The sequence below is a fragment of the Furipterus horrens genome, unplaced genomic scaffold (genome assembly GCF_987537825.1).
Source record: "Furipterus horrens unplaced genomic scaffold, mFurHor1.1.pri manual_scaffold_9, whole genome shotgun sequence".
Classification (NCBI taxonomy): domain Eukaryota; kingdom Metazoa; phylum Chordata; class Mammalia; order Chiroptera; family Furipteridae; genus Furipterus; species Furipterus horrens.
Window position 1 is genome coordinate 40,323,507 of NW_028327179.1, and position 12,834 is coordinate 40,336,340.

Below are 12,834 nucleotides of genomic sequence, written 5' to 3' on the forward strand. Positions count from 1 at the left end.
GCATGTCTATTTTGAAGTCATCAGTAGAGAACTTGTAATTTGTGACAAAATAATTTATGGTAGACATTATTTCATTTATGTTCTATAAATACTGCCTGAATTTCAGGAGAGCATTATTTTATTTTTAATCTCCTTCTTGGAAGTGGTGCATATTCTGATGCAAATTCTCTGTACACTGTACCAGGATTATAATACTCCTTGGGCAGTTGATCAGCGGACTTTTCTGGAGAAAACAGAGAGAAAAGTTGTACAGATAATTGGCATCTGTTTATTCTGACTGAATAGCCAAACTAAAAATTGTCTGAATGAATGGAAATTAAATATCAGATCAGATTTCACACTGAGTACCCAGCATGATGAATAAAAACATATGCAAACCAACAACAGTGTGGTGATTGCTGGGGGGTGGGAAGTATAAAGGGACTAAATAGTAAAGAAAAAACAAATACAGTAAAGATTGAATTAGTAAATAAGAAAGAAAACCAACAACAAAACCAAGATATATTCAGGCCAATTATTTTAAATTCCATAACAGTAACAGTGAGGCAGTGATTCAAATAACTACCAGGGAAAATACGAGACACAGTCAAAGACTTGGGAAACAGGTAACATCAGACTTCCTTCCTAACCATGACTTTGGAAGCTAGAAGATAGTGTATAATGCCTCTGTGCTCTGAGGATGAATGCTGTCCAACCCAGAATTCTGTAGTTGCCCCAACTAGCAATAAAAGTAAATTAGAAACATTTTCACACATGGAAAATTTCCAAATTTTGTCTCAGTAAACCTTTCTTAGGAAATGTCTGGAGATATGTTCACCAAAATAAGAAAATAAGGCAAGGGGGAATACATGGGATCTCCAAATGACGGGATTCATAGTAGAAGAGAGGTAGAAAGAAGATGAAACAGCCGTTCCTCAGGCTAGAGGACAGCCAGTGCAGATTATAGAAAGAGAAAGAAAGGCCCTAAAAGGAATATCTCCAGCCCTGGCAGGTGTGGCTCAGTGGATTGAGCACTGGCCTGTGAACCAAAGGGTTGCTGAAATGATTCCCAATTTGGACACAAGCCTGGGTTGCAGGCCAGGTCCCCAGTTGGGGGCGCATAAGAGAGAACCACACATTGATATCTCTCTCCCTCTCTTTCTCCCTCTTCCCTTCCCCTCTCTCTCTAAAAGTAAATAAATAAAGTCTTTTTTTTTTTTTAAAAAAAGATATATCTCCAAGAAAATAAAATTACTGACAGAATTTTATTTGAAAATTTTATGGAGGCATTTTTCAGAATGTACGGAAGTATTTGAACAGAAAAATAAACAAGTGAGACAATTGGGAAATTATTAACAGCAACGATTTTTTTTCAAGAAAGAAAGAACAATCAGAAAATAATACTTTTCTAAGTAGAGAAGAATATTTACCTTGCAATAGTACTGGAATCATTGAATATATGTTTCTAAAAATGGACATATTATAATGTCAGGAGCTTGGTTGGAAAGAGAGTTGGCATAAATAAGCCAAAGTTCTCAACTTCTGTAAACAGAAATTCATTGGGAATGTCTGAAAATGACATTTTAAAAGATAGTATATACATATTATGTATAAATATGAAAATGAATAGAAAATAAGCTACTGAATGTTAATATGAGGGATAGATTGGGGTGGACTGAGGATGAGAGAGGAGACAGATGGGCTTATGTAGATAGGCCTTTTAACATTACTTTTTGCTATGCATATGCTTAACTTTGATTATTATAGTTTTTAAGTAATATTTTAAAAATATTGCTATTTTTTCAGTTATTCTCATAACTCTTTGTGCTGTAAATTAATTTGTGGTGATCTCAACTTGAGGAATTATTTGCTCCACTCACCTTTATCTTGCTTTTTAGAATCAATAGCAGATGGTGCATTAAGGTATGATTCTACAGTGATCCCACTACTGGGAATATATTCTAAGAATCCAAAAACACCAATCAAAAAGAGTATATGCACCCCTATGTTCATAGCAGCATTATTAAAATAACAATAACCAAGATCTGGAAATAGCCTGTGTGCCCATCAGTGGATGAGTGGTATATTTACACAATGGAATACTACATGGCTGTATATAAAAAAAAAACCTCGTACCCTTTGCAACAGCATGGATGGACCTGGAGATCATTATGCTAAGTGAAGTAAGCCCATCAGAGAAAGATAAATACCATATGATCTCATTTATATATGGAATCTAATGAACAAAATAAACTGACAAACTAAATAGAATCAGAGGCATGGATACATGGAACAGACTGACAGATCTCACAGGGCTGGGGGTCGAGGGAGGGGGACTAGAAGAGATTAGTCAAAGAACATACATGAATATATGCATAGCCAATGGACACAGACAATAGTGTGGTGAAGGCCCAGGGAGGGGTTGTAGACGCTGGTTCGAGGTGGGGAAACGGAGAAAATGGGGGACATCTGGAATAGTGTCGACAATAAAAAAAATTAAATACACATACTTGATTGAAAACAAATCCATATTCATTTGTGACATGGTGTTTTAATTTTTTAAATGTCTTGAAATTTGAAAAGGGAACAATTCTCAATGTTTTAAAGGGAACTGAAAAATAGTTGTCAAAGTAGAGTCAATTTTCCCCTGAATTATCCTCTCAACTATTTCAGAAGAAGTTTATTCTGTTATCACATTGTTCTCCTGGAAACGCACTAGATATTTATAATGATAATTTTTTTTAACACATCAATAGGAAGAATTATCATAGCAAAACTCCTTCCTACTCAAAGTAAGAATTTAAAAGTTCTCATAATCATAAACTATAAATCTCGTATGTGATGGGTTATATAAAACATCTATTATTGAAAACTAGCCAAGTAAGAATAAACCTGTGATTTAAAAGCATGGACGTAGATGGAAATGTGACAGGGTAAAATTGCCACACGCCTACTCCACATCCTGTCTTATCAAGAGCACAGCTCTGATGATACAATAGGCTCTATTTGTTTCTAATTTATGTTTCCCTATGTGCTATAATCTGATTTATTATTGACATAGATAATGATCTAAGACCTAATGAACCAAATGGTCTCCAACATTCCATTGCAGAAGATTAAATGAGAATTTTATTTATTTATTTTCTCTAATTGGGTCTTGAATTTGCAGAAAGAAAACATGGTTGGACTTCTCACCTAGGAAAATATAATAATACTATAATATGCACCTGTAATTTTGAAACAGTCTTTTGTAGAAATTTTAAGTTTAAATAATATTTTTCTTTATATACTTGATAATGTTTGATCAATTAATGCTTGAGACTGAATGTATATATGGGGTGAGCAAAAGTAGGAAGTAGGTTTACTATTGTTTGTATGGAAAATAATACAATAATTAATAAATAATAATACAAGAATAAACTGTTTTGTGTACTCATAACTATAAACCTACTTTGCCCACCCCTGCATATAGAGGTTAATTGGTATTTTTCATAGGTGGAGGTAACCAAAATCTTTCCATATGATCTCAAGCCCCAGAAAATTAATTGCAAGTGGTGGGCCAATTTAAAATGAATTAATTTTCCAAAGGTTGAATCCAAGAGAGAATTCATTCTTTGCCTTGAACCAAAGCTGAAGAAGCAAATACAAATTCACAGACGGACTCAGTGAGCCACAACTTGGGGCTAATTTTCATTTTGGAATGAACAGTTTGCTCCCTGTACTCAATTCCTGATCCCAACTGAGAATAGGCTTTTCTTTTTTTTTTTTTCCCCTTTGGTAGGGGTGTGGAGGGGGAAATGCTTTGGTAGCCAAAACATTTCTGGAAACAATGGGAAGAATGAATTTCATAAACGGAATTTTTGGATACTAACAGGCAGCATGAAAGCCCTGGGAATTCAAAGATGAGGGAGGGAAGCTGAATTTATGACGGAGGGAGGAATAGAAATTTTTTTTTTACTTAGCTTTACAGAAAACACACTGGAGATGTGACTGTATTTAAGAAACCTCGGAACTGCCTTACTGATATAATGGCTGCTTCCTTGAGGGAAAAGAGGAGCGAGTGGGGCAAGAATTGGTGCTGAATATCTTGAGTTGGAGGGAAGGGAGGGCGACTGGATTTTGAGCTGGATCCAGTTTGGGTTGTAAGCTATCTCTGCTGAGAAAGTTCTCTCTCCTCACACTGGAGTAGACTGGAAATTGACTTTCACAAGGGTGATTTTCTTTTTACCCTGTGAAGTTCTGCCTTTAATAACTTTGATTTTCTTCAAAAAAAAAAAAAAAATCTTCCTCTTAAGTGTTCTTTTAAGACTATAGGAAGCCATTTTTTAGCTACATAGCCTTCACCTCCACCCAATTCAGGATTTCTGGCAATAAATGCAGATTTCAAGTGTATGGGATCGCCTTCATTTAACAAAGATTGAGGAAGTCTTTGTTTCTTAATCTTAAATTTATTAGATTCAAAGTAACTAACCACTCCTTTCCTTTCTGGGGTGAAGAGGAAGAATGTAAACCATCAGGTCAGATGTTTTTTTCAGGCTGAATGAACACTTGTATTAAGAGACACTAAAGGGAGATACAAAGAATTCTTTTCAGAACAAACATTTATTTCAAATGGGAGCAAGCATTATGGGATTTTTAGCCTTCCCCTCACATGGAGGGGCATCTGGCTGTGACATTAGACTTATTGTCACTGTGCTCCACCACTAAGAGCAGATTGGTTTTGTGCAGCCTACTTAACTGTTCTGGACTTCACTGAATCGGTAACATGTACGTCAGACAGGATCATTGATATGATCTTCGTTTAGCTCTAGTTGCTTTGTACTATATTTCCTGTTCTCCCAAAAGCTTTGAGGATACCTGTTCCAAGGAACAAAGCAATGCCACAGATAGGTGAATGACAGTTTGTCACCTGATACATCCTCAATTTTAACAAAGTTAAATATAGGGTTCTAATGCCATTGAACTCCAGTGTTGAAGGAGCTTAGTAATCATTTGGTTTTTCTACTCACATATATTGATGAGAGAAATGAAGTAGCATCATTTGGCGTGCTAAAAAAGTACAGATAGGAAGTTCTTTCCATTTTACTATTAAAGATATTTAAAGGTCTACCACTTTAAATATACACTTTGTCAAAAATATAGTTCAATTTTCATTATGGATGAACATTTCCTTTGCACTGGGCTATAAAATCCATGAGAGTAGAACTTGTTGTAAGTCTTTGTGACACATGCAGTGTGCCTGGTGATCTTAGATGAGTCAGCCTTTGCCTTCAAAACTCAAATTTCAGGACTTCCGGCCAAGATGGAGGCTTAGACGGACATGCTTGGCCTCCCTCTACAACTAGAGAGGAATACAACTACTTCAAAACAAAAGATAACTAGAAATTCCAGAAAATAAAACTACATGGAAGCCCAACATGTGAAGTTATAAACCAGCGGCGCTCTTTGGGCAGGTAGGAAAAGCGAAAGTGGGTGGTTCTGTTTGCGGTCGCACCTGGGACAGCGGCGGGGAGAACAATCCCTGCTGCAGTCAAACCCCGGTGGCTTGCGACCCCAACGCTGGGAGAAGCAGCCACCACATCGCCTCGAACAGTGAGGCCCAGGGGGCGGGAGGACGGATCCCGGTCTCCTAGCGGAATAACTGTGTGAATCCATCTTGGACCCCCGCCCCCACACAAAGCGCCACAGCGCTGCGAAATAGGTTGCGGATCGCCACTGGTAGCTGGGCAGTGACGACAAAGCGCCGGCGAGAAAGGTTGTAGATAGGCACTGGTCGCTGGGTTGTGACGAGTACACAGGCACTGCCCCCTATAGCCGGCCCAAGAAAACAAAACGCATCTGTCAAAATGAGGCAGACAACTATAGAAATCCCGGTGGCACAGCTCACCAGGCAACAGATGGAGAATCTGACAGATGAACAAATATGAAACCTGTCAGAGGCTCAGTTCAGGGCCATTGTTATCAGGTGGCTTACAGAATTAACAAAAGATTTGGAAAAAGATGAGAAAGAATCGAAAAACACTCATACTGAAAGGAACAAAACCACATATGAGACAGATGGTGAGGAAATAAAATCCAGAGTTCAAATCAACAAACCAGAACACAAAGAAGGAACAAACAGTCAACCAGTGCAGAGAGAAAAAACGGGAAGCAAGGAAAATGATGAGAGGATCAGAAACCTCTGGGACAGCTATAAAAGGCCCAACATAAGAATCATTGGTTTGCCAGAGGGCGAAGAAGATGAATTAGAAATTGAAAAATTAAGTGAAAATATAATAAAGGAGAACTTCTCAAACTTGGGGAAGGAAATAGACTTACAGGTCCAGGAAGCACAGAGAATTCCAAAACAACTGGACCCAGGGAGAACCACTCCAAGACACATTATAATCAAAATGTCAAAAGTTAAAGATAAAGAGAGAATCTTAAAAGCAGCAAGAGAGAAGAAAAGAATCATGTACAAAGGGGTCCCAATTAGACTATCAACTGACTTCTCAAGGGAGACCCTGTAGGCAAGAAGGGTCTGGCAAGAAATATTCAAAGTAATGAAAATTCAAAACCTACAACCACGAATACTTTATCCAGCAAAGCTGTCATTCAGAATAGAAGGGTAGAGAAAGTGTTTCCAGGACAAAATAAAACTGAAAGAGTTCATTAGATCCAAACCACTGTTATATGAGATGTTAAAGGGACTGGTTTAGAAAAAGGAGGATCAAAACAATGAACACTAAAATGAAAACTGCATCACAAGAAACAACAACAGAAGCTAGGGAATTGAAACAAAGGAAAACTAAACAGGCAACAAGAGTGGAAAAAGAACTGTAGGTATGGGGAGCATATTGGGGGAAGGGGGAGAGGGAGGGAGATGATATAGGAATTAAGGAGCATGGTAGGAGGGAATGGAATAGACAGAGGTTGAGAAGAACTATATGCACAACTAATGGACATGGTCTAAAAGGGGGGGACAACTGGAGGGAGGGGGGCCACCGGGTGGAGGGGAGAAGAGGGAAGGGAAATTGGGACAAATGTAACATTATAATCAATAAAACACATTAAAAAAAAAACCTCAAATTTTAAGTGGACAGTGACTCACTTTTTTGTGGTAGAAATGAGAAATTATTCTAAGTAAAGTTATTAACTATATGTGGGAAACACCAGAATTTTCCCTGTGACTTTTGGTAAGATATCATGAGTTGTTGATGAAACTCTGGACATACTCTTTAGAAAAATGCACACATCCATACAAACATGAAAATATCATGCTGTTTATAAGGTTTTGGATCCTCAAAATCAAGCTGTTGTTCTGTAACAATTTATTGTCTGTCATCATTTAATTAAAATTCATCATGTGCATCATTTCCAGATTTCAGAAGGACTCAGTTTGTACATTTTCCAAGAGTGTATTGCTAGAACAAGAGTGGGAATTTGAGGGTCTGGGCGATTGAATTAGACTAGAAACTGAGAACAAGGTGACAGGACAATGAATTGCTAAAAGAACAGTTAGAAGGAGTTACCAGGGATTAAGGTGTAGGTGGGCAGAACAAAGCGTGCATTTATGGCAGAGCTGAGTGCTGCTGTCATCTGAGGGAGGTGGGGCTGCTTAAGTAGGAGCAGAGCAGGCCTCCTCTGAAAGGCATGTGAGAAGCAACACACTCACCCAAGGGGAAAAATCTACAGGGCTCCTGTTCAAAAGAATTATAAACTGTGGACAATCTTTAAATATCATCTGAGAATTGCCATTTAAAAGAAGAAAAAATAAAGCTCTGAAATATATTACCAAAGTATTAATGTTTAACTTTCATGAGTTTGCAGGCTCCAGAGCCAGTATTCAGGTCTGATTCCTGAATTCCTGGGCGTGTATTAGCTCTAGGTGTTAAGATGCAGGCTCTGAATTTAACCTTTTCCCCCCACCCCTTGGCTTTTAGTTGATGATCCTGTGGAAACAAAAATCACTTTGCTTGGTTTGGCAGAAATGCAAGAGATAAACTGCTGGGGGAAGAGGGAACCTGTTCCAATCCCTGTCCCAAGGTCTTTACAAAATGTGTGCGTAAGCCTGAGAAATTTTCATATGTAATGCCTAAGTCTAATTATTTAGTTTGGCTACAAAGGATTGGCAAAGCATTCCTTAATCATTTTGATGCTAACATTGTCACAAGGCAACATTAAATCATTTTGAAGTGATAATACATCAGGGTAGTCACTATTTTTGCAGCTGTTTTTCTTTGTCAAATTTGTTTGAAATTGAACCCAATAGAACTTGTGATGGTAAAAGAAAATAAAGCAACAGACTACATCAACTTTATATTTCTTTTTTATAAGTGGAAACAAAAAATGAAATGCAAGATTATGAAACATATTCCTCCCATTGGCGTTGTCATGATTCAGGACTCACCATCCATCAGAAACTTTCGGGTAGTTTCCCTGCCCCCACCTTTCCTGATTCCCATCCATCCTGAACACTACAGCCAGACTTCTTCTCTGACACTTTGTCACTTCTCTGCATGAAATACTTTAGTGGCTTCCAGTTACTCCATAATAACCAATTCCCCAGACTGCCACCTCAGGCTCTGATGACCTGGAGGTTGCCTTATGTCCAGCCTCATGTCTCACTGATTCCACAAATTCTCTGTGTGCCAGCATATCAGACTGCTTCAATTCCACAAATATTTATGAAGTACTTAATTTATCTGACTCCAATCTAGGTGCTGGGGATTGAAAGGTAAGTTTACAACGTGGTCTTTTCCCCAGAGGAACTCACATTCCAGAATAGGAGAAGTAGGAAAAATACAGTGTGTCACTGCAACATATGGTGATATATGCATGCCCTTGTACATTCTAGTGGTGTTCTCAAATATCACTACCTTTTGTAAGGTGATGCACTATTAATTATTAAAAAGATTTATTGATGTTTTATATATACTCCTATTAGAATTTATTTCACTTATGTTGTATTTTATATATATATCTATTTGCACATTGATCTGTGAGCCCCTTTAGGCAGGAGTCAGTCATTCCACAACCTTAAGTACATGCTCAATACCCAACATGTACTAGATTCAAATATATATTTGTGGACTGAATAGCCTTTTACTATTATTCCAATAGTCTAATCTCCATAAGCCAAAATTAATGGAACTTATTTGGTCCAGAGTAGAGTTTAATAATTATGTTCAAAATAAGTTAGCACTTATTGAACTTTTTCTGTTTTCAAGGCATTGTTCTAAGAGCTTTATATAAATTACCTCATGAGAACCATATGAGTTGGGATATATTATAAAGTTCTTTTTATAGATTTTGAATAGATTTTTTTAAAAACCCATCATCATTTTAATGACTCGTTGTTACATAGCATTTACTGTGTGCCAGGTACTTACTGTTCTAATGCTTTATATATTAACTCATTTATTTCTCATACCTACATCATTTATTATATAGATTTTATTATTATCCCCACTTTATATATGACAAAACTAAGAAACAGAGAAGTTAATTTTCTTGTCCTAGATCACACAGCCAGAGTTGTGTGGCCATGATGTGATCCAAGTGGTCTGGACCTCAAGCTCCTACTCTTACTCATTAGGCTAACCATGCTCCATTTTGTAATTAACATGCAATGCATGGTTCAACATAGTTGATTGTTATCCATGGACACTTGAAATAACAAACATTTATATTATATAACCTACTTTTCTCTATAAATTGGGTCAATATATATACTCTTTAAAATCCCCTTACATACTTTCCATTTTGCTCATTTCATTCTTTGTTAAACAAGGGGAAATCTCATGGAAGGAAGGTACAGAATCATCTGATTGAATAAAGGTTTGTGTATAGTGTTTTCTGCTGTTAAGGCTTTAGATTATATCTAGCTTATCTATTCTCTCCATTCCATTCTTCTCTCCTTGTTTCTACTTTACAGTAAGTATGGACTATTTTTTGGATATAGCCCTGCAAAAATAAGTTTACTGCATTTGGAGATGCTAAACTATATTTTTCCATCGTGTCTCTAGTCTGAAAACCTACTAACGTTTTATTTAGCTTAATAGAAAAATAATTAGTATACAGTTCACACTTTGTCCAATGAACACAAAGCATGATTCATAAATATCAATAAGATATTTATGTTTGGTGAAGCTACGTTCACTTGAGAATTCTGCTAGTATCATATCTTCTTCAGCATACAGTCTTTTGTTTGTCAAAACTGAGACAGAATCTATCTCAGTGACTAAGAGAAATGGCATATACTCATTGTAAATTAGAAAAGAGAGTGAAAGGAATTCTCAAAAATATGAAATAATAACAAAGCCCATAGTCTGTGGATGGAATATACAGGTTTTAAATTTAAGGGACTCAAATATCTACTTTACAGAGGTTGAAACTACCATTGATACATTTTAGAAGTATGTTTAGATGCCTATTTCTGAGACATATCTTTTTATCTTTCTCATCAATTAATAATGAATTACTTCAAAATAATGATTTTGTTATAAAGTCCAGTAACACATAATAGACTTTAATAGGTGATGAATGGTATTATTACCTTATTGTTATTTATTTATTTATTTATTTTTTCATCAGGTTAAATATCCTTCATTTCTTTTTTTTTTTTTTTAAGTATATTTTATTATATTGTTACAATAGTTCCAATTTTTTTTTCCCCTTTGCTCCCCTCCGCCCAGCACCCCCCTTCCCCAACAATCCCCTCTCCAAGTCCATGCCCATGGGTCGTACATACAAGCTCTCCCGCCTCACCCTTTCATATATTCTTCTTCTTCTTTTTTTTAAAATTAATTAATTAATTAGTTAAATATTTTAACAATAAAAAATAACAATTCCTCCCTCTCAGACTTAAGACCCTTTACAATCTTATAAAGGACAATGGATGAAGGTCTCGAGCTCCTCTAGCTGCTTCAAGCTGGACATGGTCGTCGTCCTACCTACCCGTGGGTCAAGAAATCCCTAATAAGAGTGGGGATGTGGAGGGGAGGGTGGCCTTCCCACAAGGGGAAGGATCGTGCAGACTCCAGGTTGGTTGGCTGTCTCTGGACAACGGCATGCTTGGTTTGACAGGCTGGCATCCTTGTTGTATTCTGGGGGCAACAGGGTTAAAGGACATCATTTAATCCGTAACCACTAGATGACAAAAGACAGGTATTAATTTTTCAATGTCCCACATTAGGGAAAAGAAGGGCTTCTTTGGAGGAAGGTGTGCCAGGTACATCTTATTGTACCTTATTGTTATTTAATACTCTAGAGTTGTAGAAAATTAGAGGGTATGATAAAGACTTGGGGTAAAATCTGGAAAGATTTGGGTTCCTGTAAACCCAGGTCTAAAGTTAACTAAGCGTTTGTCCATATCACAATTATAAATAAAATAAGAAATGAGGACCTATAGACAAGTGTCAAAGAGAAATGGAGACCGACATTGAGGTTGTATTATCAACTTTTCCACCACATCATTTTGGACTTTAGGGCATGTGGTTAACTTTTTTGGAATGAAATACCTGCATTTATAAAATAATAAATTTGTATGAATTGATTTTCAAGGTCCCATCCTGCTTTAAAATTCTGCTTCCATTACGGGTTTAGGATCATATCTCTTTCAGAATCCATTTTTTTTCTTTTTTTGACTTAACCTCTTTGTTTACTTCTTTCTGAATATATGACATAGGTGCAGTGTAATTTCCCAAACACAGGCAATCAATCTAAATACTATCAAATTAGGAAGGGAAGGAATGCTATGAGTTTTACCACACACTTAGTTTGAAGCTTACTTTGCATATATTGATTAATCAATTTGCAAATATTAGTACAGTCCTTTTATGACTTAAGTAGATTAGTTATAGTTTACAAGGTGAACATAGGGTTGTAAAATAGTTTGAATTTAATTTCTTTTATGTCAACATGTTTTACATTCATTTTAATACCATCCATTTTTCATAAGTTAAATGTAATAATTATATATATATCTTAAATAAATATGTGCTAAGACTATATTGTTTGCATATATTAAAATTGGAGTCTTTATGCCATATTTATGCATTTATCAAGTGGGACAATGTATGTATTGAAGTAAATATACATAGTACTGATTAAGAATTTTTCTTTCACTCTGTTCTTCTTTTACTTTCCCATAGATTTGCTGCTTTCAAATAGCTGTATTCCCTTTCTGGGTTCACCAGAAGGACTGGATTTCCAAACAATTCTTTTAGATGAGGAGAGGGGCAGGCTGCTCCTGGGAGCCAAGGACCACATCTTCCTGCTCAGTCTGGTTGACTTAAATAAAAATTTTGAGATGATTAGTTTGTTTATATATAGTTGACTAGGTGCATTTATTTTATCTATTTCCTTTTTTTTCTTTACTTTGTCTTAAGTGACTTAGTGTCAAATGTAGTAGGTCACATACCTGTCAAAAAGAACATATTGCCTTTGATATATGTTTTAGATTTTTATGGATTTAAGTACATATATGTGTTCTTTGTTTAGAATCAATAATACCATAAGCTTTGAAAATATGAATGAAAAGCATTAAAAGTAGTAAATAGATTGCACATTACACAGTAAAAATATGAAGTTTTAGATTGAAAAGTTGGCAAATGGGTTATTAATCAAGAGTTAACATTTATATCCATAGCAGTTTTTGTAAAATTATATTTACTTTCAGTTAACAAATAAGCAAACTTAAAATTGATAGTATGACTATACTAGCAATTTAACAGCATACTTTTTCTCATTTCCATTTTATATCTGAACAGCTTTCTCCTATGGCCCAATCATGCTCAGATAGTGAAAATTAATAATACCTGAACTCCGGGCTCATTAAGAACAATTTTATCACTAAAATGAAATATATACTAA

General features: G+C 36.1%; 1 pseudogene across 1 annotated transcript in view; it reads left to right on the plus strand.

Annotated features, from left to right (window-relative positions):
- Positions 1-12,834, plus strand: part of LOC150001638 (semaphorin-3D-like) — a 249,311-nt pseudogene that overhangs the window by 113,054 nt on the left and 123,423 nt on the right. Inside the window, exon 2 of the transcript XR_016512977.1 lies at positions 12,114-12,272. The product of XR_016512977.1 is annotated as a semaphorin-3D-like (transcript). The remainder of the gene's footprint in view (positions 1-12,113; positions 12,273-12,834) is intronic.